This window comes from Myotis brandtii, unplaced genomic scaffold (genome assembly GCF_000412655.1).
Source record: "Myotis brandtii unplaced genomic scaffold, ASM41265v1 scaffold479, whole genome shotgun sequence".
In the NCBI taxonomy this organism is placed as follows: domain Eukaryota; kingdom Metazoa; phylum Chordata; class Mammalia; order Chiroptera; family Vespertilionidae; genus Myotis; species Myotis brandtii.
Genome location: NW_005368305.1, coordinates 730,929 through 743,482, shown reverse-complemented (window position 1 = coordinate 743,482; position 12,554 = coordinate 730,929). Strand labels below are relative to the sequence as shown.

Below are 12,554 nucleotides of genomic sequence, written 5' to 3'. Positions count from 1 at the left end.
TCTGTCTCTAGGTTCTGTCTCTTGTTGTCTTGTTACATCTGTATTTATACCAGTTGATTTTAATCCTGTCAATTTCTATTACAAAGGTTAGGGCATTTCTTTTTCCAGGGAGTAAAGATTATGTAGTTTAAGAGTGATTGTTCTTAATTAAAGTGATTAACTACCCACCTGGCACTTAGTTAAGGGGTTTTATTCCCTCCCTAACTTCAGGGGAAAATCCCTACCTGGGGAAACAACCTTTCTCGGAGAGGTGACCTTGGTTAAAACACATAGCGCTAAGGGGAGCAAACATATTAAGAACAGTATGCCATATATGCCAGGTCCCTTGAAACATATGCTGTGCAGATGTTTCTTTCCTGCAGCGACTGTGTCAAGCAGCAAGGATGGACCAGCTCCCGGCATGATATTATTTCTTCCAATAGGTTTTCTAACCCTTGTTCCTCTTTCTGTTGTTCTGGCACCCCTATTATTCGTATGTTGTTTTGTTTCATGTTGTCCCAAAGCTCCCTTAGGCTCTCCTCCTGTCTTTTAATTTTTTTCTCCAATTGCAGTTCAGTTTGGGTGTGTTTTGTTTCCCTGTCTTCTAATTCACTAATTTGGTCCTCCGCTTCTCCTAGTCTATTGTTGAAACTTTCAATGGTGTTTTTTATTGCAGCTATATCACTCTTCATTTCTTCTTGATTCTTGCATAAGTTGTTGATTTTTTCCTCCATCCGGTTTATGCACTCTAGGACCCTTAATCTGAATTCTTTTTCTGACATGTTGCATGCCTCTGCTTTTCTGGTGAGCCCTCTTCTTTCCTTTGGGGGTTTTTTTGTCTACCAATGTTTGATCTCACCAACAGATCTAGATGTTGAGTCGTTCAGGGGCTGCTCCTTGGGTGGCTGTGGCTCCTCGTGCTGCGGTTGCTCCTCGCGTGGTTGTGGTAGCAGTTGCTCCTCAGTTGGCAGCAGCTCCTCTGGTGGGTGCTGTTCACAGCCATAGTGCCTCCTCTGGCTGGTGGGGGGAGGCTTCTCACACAGCTGCTGTTCCTCAGACAGAGGGTGTGCTGATCACGAGGCTGCTGTTCCTTGGATGGGGGTGGGCTACACACACAGCTGCTACTCCTTGAACTGGGGCAGACTGCTCACGTGGCTGCTGTTCCTTGAAAGGGGGCTGGCTGCATGCTGCTGTTGTTCCTCTGATGTGGTGAGCTGCTTGTGGGGCTACTGCTCCTTGGACTTGGACAGGTTGATTGCAAGTGTGCTGCTCCTCGGATGGGGGTGGGCTGCTTGCATGGCTGCTGCTCTTTGGACAGGAGTGAGCTGCACGCGTCGCTGCTCCTCCTCTCCAGGTGTCTGGTTATGTGGCTTGCTCTCTAGCATGGCACTGCATGGTCTGGTCAGCACTTCAGGCTGCCCCCTTTAGGTTCAGTCCTCCGAAATTATGGAACCCAGATCTCAAATCCCCCAGCACCAACAGTCTTGCAGATTTCCTTTCCCCAGTCAGGGGCTGTGCCTGTCCCAAAGGACGCAGCTGGGTGTTGCACGGTCTCCCTCTGACCCTCTGGGCTCAGAGATCTGGCAAACTTTCCTGCCCAGGTCCCTGGTTTTTACCTTTCCAGGGGAACTCTGCCCTTCCCGGCTGCAAACTGTCTCACCAGCTGAGTATACTTCGCCAATTCGGAGGTGGATGTTATCTGTTTCAGCTGCTCATTCTATTTGCTCCGGGACAAGCCTTGGGACGCGTCTGCTTATTCCGCCGCCATCTTGTCTCTCTCCAGTGATCTCCATATTGTAAATCCGATAATCCAATTCTTTATGATTTAGTCTGGGAAGATTATATATTTCTAGGAACTTATCCATTTCTTCTAGGTTATTGAATTTGGTAGCATATAGTCTTTCATAATATTCTAGGATGATCCTTTGTAGATCTGTGATGTCTCCTCTCTTATTTCTGATTTTTTTATATAGGTCTTTTCCCTTTTTTCCTTAGTGAGTCTAGCCAGGGTCTTGTTAGTTTTATTAATCTGTTTATAGAACCAGCTCCTTGTTTTATTGATTTTTTGAATCATCTTTTTGTTCTTTATTTCATTTAATTCTGCTCTAATTTTATGAGTTCCTTTCTTCTGCTGCCTTTGGGTTGCTTTTTTTCTTTTTCTAGTACTTTAAGATGTGATGTTAGGTTGTTTACTTGGGATTTCTCTTGTTTCTTAAGATAGGCCTATAATGATATAGACTTCCCTCTTATGACTATTTTCATTGCATCCCAGAGGTTTTGGTATGTTGTATTGTCATTCTCACTTATCTCTATATATCTTTTTATCTCATCTTTTATCTCTTCTTTGACCCAATCACTTTTAGTAGTATTTAATCTCCACGTATTTGTGGTTTTCTTTACTTCCTTTTTGAAATTGATTTCTAATTTGGAGGCATCAGGGTTAGAGAATATGCTTGGTATAATTTCAATCTTCTTGAATTTGTTGATGCTAGTTTTGTGACCCAACATATAGTCTATCCTTGAGAATGTTCCATGTGCACTGGAGAAGAATGTATAATTAGATGTTCTGGGATGAAAGGTTCTGAAATGTCAATTATGTCCATTTGGTCTAGTGTGTCATTTAAGGCTGACATTTCTTTATTGATTTTCTATTTGGTTGATCTGTCTAGAGCTGTCAATGGAGTATTAAGGTTCCCAACTATGATTGTGTTTTGATCTGTTTCTCCCTTTTGTCCTTTGAGTAGTTGTTTTATATATTTGGTGCTCCATGGCTGGGTGCATATATATTAAGAAGTGTTATATGTCCTTGATGTAATGTTCCCTTTATCATTATAAAGTGTCCATCTTCATCTCTTGTTATTGTTGCTATCTTGATATCTATTTTGTCAGACATAGTATGGCCATACCTGCTTTTTTGTGGATTTTATTTCCTTGGAGAATCATTTTCTACCCTTTTACTTTGAATATAACTTTGTCTTTGCAGCTTAGATGTGTCTCTTGTAGGCAGCAGATGGTTGGGTTTTGTTTTTTGAACCATTCTGCTACTCTGTGCCTCATTATTGGTGAATTCAGAACATTTACATTTAGGATAATTATTGGTGTATGAGGATTCTCTATAGCCATTTTATCTTTTGTTTTCTGGTAGCTCTGTACCTCTATTTGGTTCTTTTCCTTTATGTTTCTGTCTGCTATTTTTGTTTGGTGATATTCCATACATCTCTCCTCTGTTTCCTCTTTTTGTTTAAGCTAAATGTCCTAGTTTGGAGGTTTTTGTGTGTGGTTACCATTAGGTGTATAAAAAATGAAGTTGCATATATACCATAGTTGTTTCCCCTTTTGAGTGCATTTGATCTTCACCTTTTTTTGCCAGTTCAGACCTTTCTGCTTTCCCCTTGCATGTTTTTGTTGTCACAAATTATCCCCGTTTATGCTGTAAGCCAGTGATGGTGAACCTATGACACACGTGTCAGAGGTGACACGCGAACTCATTTTTTTGGTTGATTTTTCTTTGTTAAAGGGCATTTAAATATATAAAATAAATATCAAAAATATAAGTCTTTGTTTCACTATGGTTGCAAATATCAAAAAATTTCTGTGACACGGCACCAGAGTTAAGTTAGGGTTTTTCAAAATGCTGACACGCCGAGCTCAAAAGGTTTGCCATCACTGCTGTAAGCTTTTTAGTGATCTTACTTGTAATGTTGTGACCTTATGTTCTTTGTTTCAGGCAGAATAACTCCCTTGAGTATTTCCTGCAATGGAGGTTTTCTGGCAATAAAATCCCTCAACTTCTTTATTTCTGGGAATGTCTTTATTTTGTCTTCATATTTAATAGGTAATTTTGCTGGATATATTATTTGTAGCTAGTAATTCCTCTCTTAGACATTTGAATGTTTGGTTCCACTCTCTTCTGGCTTGTAGAGTTCCTGCTGAGACATTGGATGAAATTCTGATGGAATTTCCTTTGTAAGTCACGTCCTTCTTTTTTTTGAGAATTTTTTCTTTGTCATTAATTTTTGACAGCTTCAATACCAAGTGCCTTGGAGAGGGTCTCTTTGTATTGAGGTAAGTAACTAGATGTTTTGTTTGCTTCTTGGATTCGAGGAACTAGTTCTTTCCATAGATTCAGGAAGTTCTCATCCATTATTTGTTTTAGTAGACTCTCCATTCCATGTTCCCTCTCTTCCTCCTCCGCAATGCCTATAATTTTAATATTACCTTTTCTGATGGAGTCAGAGAGGCCTCATAGAGCTCTTTTATTTTTCTTTATTCTTATGTCTCTCTCTTCTTCCCTTTGTGTCATTTCTTGATTCCTATGTCTGATATCACTAGTTCTTTCCTCTAACTGGTTGGTTCTATTTTCTATGCTCAGTTTCTCATCCTTAATCTCCTTAATTGCAAACTTCATTTCCAGGATTTTTTATTGATTCTTTCTCAAAATTTCAATTTCCTTGGTAAAATGCTCATTTTGTTCAAAGATTTGTTTTCTGAGTGCACTGAATAGCCTGTCAGTGTTTTCTTGCATCTTGTTGAGTATTTTCAGAACTTCAATCTTGATATTTGTCTTGAAATATTTATTTCACGTATTTCCATGTGTTCCAGCCTGCTTTCTGGGGATTTTTCATTTTCTTTCTGGTTATCATTGTCACTGTGGTTCTTCATGGTATTTGCTGTCCTTTGTTTTCGCATTTATCTCTGAAGAGGTTTTTCCACTATATTCCAGTAGATGGCACTGAATCACGAGATTTTTACCTCTGTCATCTCCCAGTCTTGAACCTCTGTGGCTTCCTTAGGATAGTACAGACACACTGCTTGGTGGTGAGGTTTGTTTTGCCCTCACTACAATGGCGACCTTTGATCTCTGCAAGGTCCCACCCCAAGAACCCCTCCTGAGGATCAGTCACAGAAGGAAACAGCGATTCTATTACAACAGCTCTTGGATTACCGATGATATGCTCTGGACCCAATTCCAAAGGCAAGAGGAGGTGAGTCTTCGGAGTTCAAACTATGGCAGGGCTCTGTGGCTCTGTTTCTGTCTGAAACACCTCTGTCAGGCACCTGCCAACTCAGACACTATTTGCTCTCTCACTACTCACAGCTCACTCTGCTGGGCTGCCCCCACCCCTGCAGCTCTTTGTTTCTCCTGCCTAGCCAAGGGAAGCGCCTATTACCTCCACCTTTCTCCCCTCTCCTGGCCTGCTGAGCCATGAGCTCCAGGCTGCAGGCCTTCTGTGCTTTCCTCCCTTCTGGTTTCCCTGTTTATTCCCAGATTCCCACCTTTATGTGTTTGACTGCATGGGTCTCTCAGGTGTGCATCTGTGCTGATCAGAGATTTCTTTGTTGAGTTATAGATGTTTAACTTGTTGAAATGTCTGGGGGAGAGGAAAAGTTGCGCCCTTACACCGCCACTCTTCTGACATCACTTCATTCTGTGTTTACCATGTTATGCATAGGAGAATAAATTTAAGTATAAATTTTGTGATAACAACTCATCATTTTGTTTTTTTTCTATTGCCCCAACATGTCAGCTGTCTTCATCCAATATCTTACTATATTAAATTATGGTGGTGGCAAATGTAGCTCCAAATAAAGAAGTTCCCAGTTTTTCATGTTCTTTTATATCCTTTACCCCTGAGTAATACTATAGTGGCTGGTCCCCAGCTACAAGAAAATGTTCTCCAAAAACTCAATTGCCCTTGTATTTGGATTTTTTTCTCCTTCGTTTTTCTTCTACGTGTTTACAAAACTATGTGGTGGGTGGTAGAAGGTGGTTCTTTCTCAAAGGCCTTTTAATCTCTAATTAAGTTAGTCAATGAAGTTTCCCAGGATTACTTTAAGCAATATTATGATGCTATTTTAGAAATGAGAATTTCTAGTTGGCCATCATTTATGTGAATCAATTTTTTGTTTGATAAAATCACTTATATATTTTTTTATATTTTATTGATTTTTTACAGAGAGGAAGGGAGAGGGATAGAGTTAGAAACATCGATGGGAGAGAAACATTGATCAGCCGCCTCTTGCACACCTCTCACTGGGGATGCGGCCGAAACCAAGGTACATGCCCCTGGCCAGAATCGAACCTGGGACCCTTCAGTCCACAGGCCGATGCTCTATCCACTGAGCCAAACCGGTCAGGGCAAATCACTTATATTTTTAACAGCATTGCCCAATACTAATATTAGAAAAAGTTTCAGGCAACTCGGCCGCCGACATGGCATCCAGACTGAGGAAGACCCGGAAACTTCGGGGCCACGTGAGCCATGGCCACGGCCGCATCGGCAAGCACAGGAAGCACCTGGGGGGCCGCGATAATGCTGGCGGCCTGCATCATCACAGGATCAACTTCGACAAATATCACCCAGGTTACTTTGGGAAAGTTGGTATGAGGCATTACCACTTGAAGATGAACCAGAGCTTCTGCCCAACAGTCAACCTTGATAAACTGTGGACCCTGGTCAGTGAGCAGACACGGGTGAATGCTGCCAAAAGCAAGACTGGAGTTGCTGCTATCATTGATGTGGTGCGATAGAGCTACTACAAAGTTCTGGGGAAGGGAAAGCTCCCAAAGCAGCCTGTCATTGTGAAGGCCAAGTTCTTCAGCAGAAGAGCTGAGAAGATTAAGGGTGTTGGTGGGGCCTGTGTCCTGGTATCTTGAAGCTACATGGAGTGGAGTTCATTAAAATGTCCAAGTACTTTTGTAAAAGTAAAAAAAAGAAAAGAAAAAGTTTCAGAAAAGTTATTTAGTAATGTCTTTTAAGAGAATTCATACATTTTAAAGTCATCATATAAAGAAATAATTATTGTATAACAGGTATTATTCTCCAGTCACATGATGCTTAATTCATGTAATATTTGACAAAATTTAATGAGAATATATTGTTTACATATCTCACATTTGATTAGGGTATTGTTACAGGGTTTTAGGAATGTGTCGTCTTTGCTTTTTTTTTAATCTTTATTGTTGAAAGTATTATAGATGTCCCTTTTTCCCCCCATTAATCCCTTCTAGTCCACACCCACCCCACACCCACCCCAGGCCTTCACCACACTATTGTCTGTGTCCATGGGCTATGCATACATAAATACAGTTCTTTAGTTAATCTCTTCCCAACAACCCACCCACCCTCACCTTCCCTCCGAGATTCAAAAGTCTATCCCATGCTTCTATGTCTCTGGATCTATTTTATTCATCAGTTTATTCTGTTCTCTAGATTCCATATATGAGTAAAGTCAGGTGCTATTTGTCTTTCTCTGACTGGCTTATTTTGTTTATCATAATCCTCTCCAGTTCCCTCCATGCTGTCTCTAAGGGTAAGAAATACTTTTTTACTGCTGCATAGTGTTCCATGGTGTAAATGAACCAGAAGACCTTTGCTTATTTATTAAGAATTCACTAGAAAAGCTTTTTGAAACATGATCTTCACCTGTAAAATGATTGACATTGAGGGTAGACTATGTCCTTTGGTTCCTATGCAAAAAAGTTATTTTGTTTAAATATTAATAATCTGACTTTCTGTGAAATGCAATACTTAATTAATTTTATTTAATGAGCTTAAAATATTATTGTGCTATGATAATCATCAGAACAATGCACTCATTACCTAACGTATTTTATTAAACATGGACTCCAAGCTTATCCAAAACATAATATAGAAGCATAATCATTAAGCAATTCCCAAATATATTTGAAATGTGACTATTTGAGAAAGCATATCTAAATTACTCAATGGATATTTGTTAGAGAATTAAAATATTATATTGAGCCAAAGGCTGCAAGCTTCTTTTGTATGCTTACATTCCCTGCCATGCCTGAGACATAGTAGAAGTTAGTAAATATTTGATGTAGTCCCCTTATGGTATTCAAGAGCATCAAAATATAAATCTAAAAAATGGCATGTAATTTTTTAGTTTTTGAGATTATCAGTGTAGCACTTGTTGTTTGCATGTACTGAGGTGAAAAGTCATGTCTCTCTCATCCACTCTGGTCTCTTACCTCAGATTTTCCTGGGTGCAAGTAGCAGTATTCTCTAAGGAAACCACTGTGCCCACAGGGAGCAGTTTGTCCCACCAATGTAACATCTGTACATTGTTATTAGGATAAAAACTAGTTAACTCTTCCAAGAACAAAATTTAATTGATATGAGCATTTCCTAAGTATATTTATTTTTTTATCCCCAGAACTCAACATTTCTCCAAATTTAAGCTTTTACCTCCCATAAAAATATCAAAGACTTTTCTGCCATTGGCCCCTCCACTGTCACAAACTGCCTTTAAAAAAATTAGTGCCCTAGCTTGTTTGTCTCAGTGGATAGAGCATCAGCCTGCAGACTGAAGGGTCCCAGGTTAGATTACAGTCAAGACCACAGGCCCCTGTTGTGGGGCTCCAGCCCCAGTAGAGGGCGTGCAGGAGGCAGCCAATCAATGATTCTCTCTCATCATTGATGTTTCTATCTTTCTCTCCCTTCCTCTCTGAAATCAATAAAAATATAATTTTTAAAATTGAGTATAGCTGTTAATCTGCTTTTGGTCAAAAGCAAATTGGATGTCTTAGATCAGTGATGGCGAACCTATGACACGCGTGTCAGAGGTGACACGCGAACTCATTTTTTTGGTTGATTTTCTTTGTTAAATGGCATTTAAATATATAAAATAAATATCAAAAATATAAGTCTTTGTTTTACTATGGTTGCAAATATCAAAAAATTTCTATATGTGACACGGCACCAGAGTTAAGTTAGGGTTTTTCAAAATGCTGACACGCCGAGCTCAAAAGGTTCGCCATCACTGTCTTAGATGAACCCTCATTTCTCTTTAATATGATTTCCTGGATTGTTTTAGTATTACCTCTTTCATCTTCCCCAAATTACCTCTCTGCTATAACTTTCTTATTTTAGTAAGAATTTTTGAAATAAGATTTTTTTAAAATTCCAAATATTAGTAATAGCCATTCTAACATACGTGAACTTGTATTTCATTGAGTTGACTTTGGGTGGTGGGCACACATCTATCATAGAAACGTACACTTGAAACCTAATAATCTTATTAACCAATGTCACCGCAATAAATATAATTAAAAATTCCAAATGTGATTTTTTTTCCCATCAAAAACTATAGTTGTCATATGTACTATCATAAAATAATCTGCCTCACAAAAATACATTTCACTATGCTTTTCAATTTTTGGAAGTTTATATTAAATAGCATTCTTAAGTTACATAGCAATCTTTTAAGTGCTACAGCATTGAAATGTTGAATTGAAAGAACAATATTTCTTTGTGACATTGGAAAATTTATAATTTAGTGTTCATTTTGAGAACTTCATATGATCTATTTAATTTATAATTTGGGAATATTTGCACCAATATTGTTTTGTTTTGCCAGTAAAGGTTCTGACATTAAAATGATCTATAAAGTTTTGGAAGATTAGTGGTATTTATCTTTAATTTCCTTTATGGTTAGTAATAACTTTGAACATCAATGGTCTAAATGCATCAACTAGAAGACAAATTGTCAGCCTGGCTCAAAAGAAACTCAACTAAATGTTGTTTATAAGAAACTCCACTTTATAAAGACATATAGATTAGGGTAAAGTGATAGAAAACACATATTAACCTAACATTAACCAAAAGAAAGCAGGAGTAGCTGTATTCATTTTAGATAAAACCAACCTCAAAGCAAGGGAAGATATCAGGGATACTGAAGGGCATTACATAATGATAAAGCAGCCAATTCTCCGAGAAAATATAACAATCCTTAACATATACACCCAATAACAGAGTGACAAACTACATGAGGCAAAAAAAAAAACTACAAAGAAAAATAGACAAATTTACTATCATAATTAGAGACCTCAGTACCCCTCTATTATAAATGGGCAGATTTAGCAGGCAGAAAATCAATGAAAACAATGAACTGAATATAATTTGACATCTATACACTACAACAGAATACAGTTATCATATTCAACTAATTTATGGGTCCAAAATTTAAATAGTACAGGGGCAGCAAACTACCACCCATGGGATAAATCTGGCCTGCCATCTATTTTTGACCAGCCTTCAAAACTAGGAATCGTTTTACAGTTTTTTAATCATGAAAAAAGCAAACAAATAATATTTTGTGATGTAGAAATTAAAGTTTGAATTTCACTGTTCATGAATAAATTTTCATTGAATCACAGCCACATGCATCTGTTCTTATTTTGTTTACAGCTTCACTGTGCTACAATGAAATAGTAGGCACAATGGAATAGTTTTGACAGAGACCATATGCCGTGCAATCCTGTGGTGTTTACTATCTAGATCTTCACATGAAAACTTAGCCAGCTTCTGTTGTAGCACAACACAAAGAGTCAACAACCTGAGAACTCACACTAATGCTACATGAATTTAAAGGCGTTGTTCTATCTAGATCGACAGCTCAATGTCTATTACGTCTAGAAATTTCAGCTGCAACAGTTTTTTATCAGGTAATATACTTTTTTTTTTCCCAATTCAATCTATGATACTTTTAGTGTCTTTTTCACTAGGCTAGCCAAACATGTACAAAGTTTCATCTAACAGGTGACATCTATTTCATATGTTAATTTACATGTGGGACTGCAGGGGAAGTATTGGGGAAGATGGAAAGATGTGAAATTGGAAGAAAGACAATAACTATTGAAATAGTATCCCTCAAGTTAAATGGGGGTAGAATTTTCTTCTGGCAGAGAGGAAAGGCTACACCCAGCTCAACTGGAAAATGTAATTTCCTCTTTGTGGGGATGCACACCAACATACTGGCTGGAGATGCACCAGCCCACAGTGACCATTGCAGTTCTTAGGTGTGCCCACAGCCGGGCATAAGATACCATCCATGTTCCTTGTTCGTGATAGAGCTGATTTTAGTTCCTGTTCCTAAACCTTTAGGGGGCAAAGGACCCTCTCAACAGGTGTGCTCAATGGGTTTTTGTTAGAGATATAAAATGTGAGAGCGATCTGTCTCCCCACTGGAGCAGATTCCCTCGAGAGTCCCGTCCTCGTCCATTCTCTCCCTGTCCCTCTGGAAGCAGCCTACTTTTTGGAAGATGACAACATTACCATAGAGGTAGGATTTCATTTCATCTGTGAAACAAGTATTCTTATTCTCTGTCACCTCGATAATATAAATTATTTATATTCCACGTCTTCAAAAGAGGGGGATTTGAAGTAACAAATGTTTAAAATGTCTATTTGAAAATGTTTTTGCTATTTAATGAGAAAGTTAACAGTTGAAGAGTAAGAAATGCATGTAGTTACTGAAGTGATTTCTGAGGCATGACATTGTGTCGTCTCAATGAGCTGATAGATGGATTAGTTCATTCAGGAAATTCATCATTAGTCTATACTTACATATCTACATACGGAACCAGGTGCCCTGAGAAACACAAAGGTTACAATATTATGGGTGATTAAGACAGTTGGAAGTATGTATTAGTGTATCAAGAATGACACAAAGTAGCCCTGGCCAGTGTGGTTTGGTTGGTTAGAGTGTTATTCCGTACACCAAAAGGAGGCAAATTTGATGGTTGGTCAGCACACATACCTAGGTTGTGGGTTCAATCCCCATTGGGGCACCTACGGGAGGCAACTGATCAATGTTTCTCTCTCATATCAATGTTTCTCTCTTTCTCCCTTCCTTCCTCTCTTAGGATCAATTCAAAATAAATAAATAAATAAATAAATAAATAGAACAGTGGGCTTTGAATATATCAAAAATAAAAAAACAATGACACAAAGCACTATAAGGATTCAAAGGAGAGGGATGTTTTAGTTACGTTTATTATGTAAGAGTTCATGGAGTTTCATTTACAGTGGAGTTTAAAGGATTGTAGAATGTGGACAGATGCTCAATGAGCACATCAGTCCAGGCTGAGAAAATTGGATGAAAGGGGTATAGAAGTATGAAAGGGAAATTGTGTTTTAGGAATGGTCAGTAGTCCCAATTGATTGGACAATGAAATAGAGTGCTTACTATGGGCTAGAATGTTTAAATATTTTATAGGAATTATTTAGGAGTATTACCTTTGTTTTCAAATGATGGAACTGTGGCTTAGAGAGGTTATTTGTCCAAACTATTTACCTGGTTAGAAAATGGTAAAGCAGCACTTGGACTTCAGTGGTTTGGCTCAAGAGTCTATGTATGTATCGCTTAGATCAGGGGTCCTCAAACTTTTTAAACAGGGGGCCAGTTCACTGTCCCTCAGACCGTTGGAGGGCCGGACTATAGTTTTAAAAAAAACTATGAACAAATTCCTATGCACACTGCACATATCTTATTTTGAAGTAAAAAAACAAAACTTCAAAAAAAAGGCTCTCCTAACTTCAAAAAAAAAGCCCTTCTAACTGCAAAATTAAAAAATAAATAGACCTCCTAACTTCAAAAAAAAATAAATCCTAACTTGTTCTTACCTCAGTCCTCAGGCAGCAGCAGGCTCTGCACAGGCAAGCTCGTGACTCGTCCGATCACACCTGAGACTGAGAGGAGTTGAGAGACAGAGAGAAGGAGGGGAGTCGGAGAGTGCGGCGCACATTCCACACATGCGCACTGCGGGC

The 12,554-nt window shown here is 38.6% G+C and overlaps 1 pseudogene; it reads left to right on the top strand.

Moving 5' to 3' along the window:
- Positions 1–6,173: 6,173 nt before the first annotated feature.
- LOC102261994 lies at positions 6,174–6,685 on the top strand (annotated as a pseudogene).
- Positions 6,686–12,554: the final 5,869 nt, after the last annotated feature.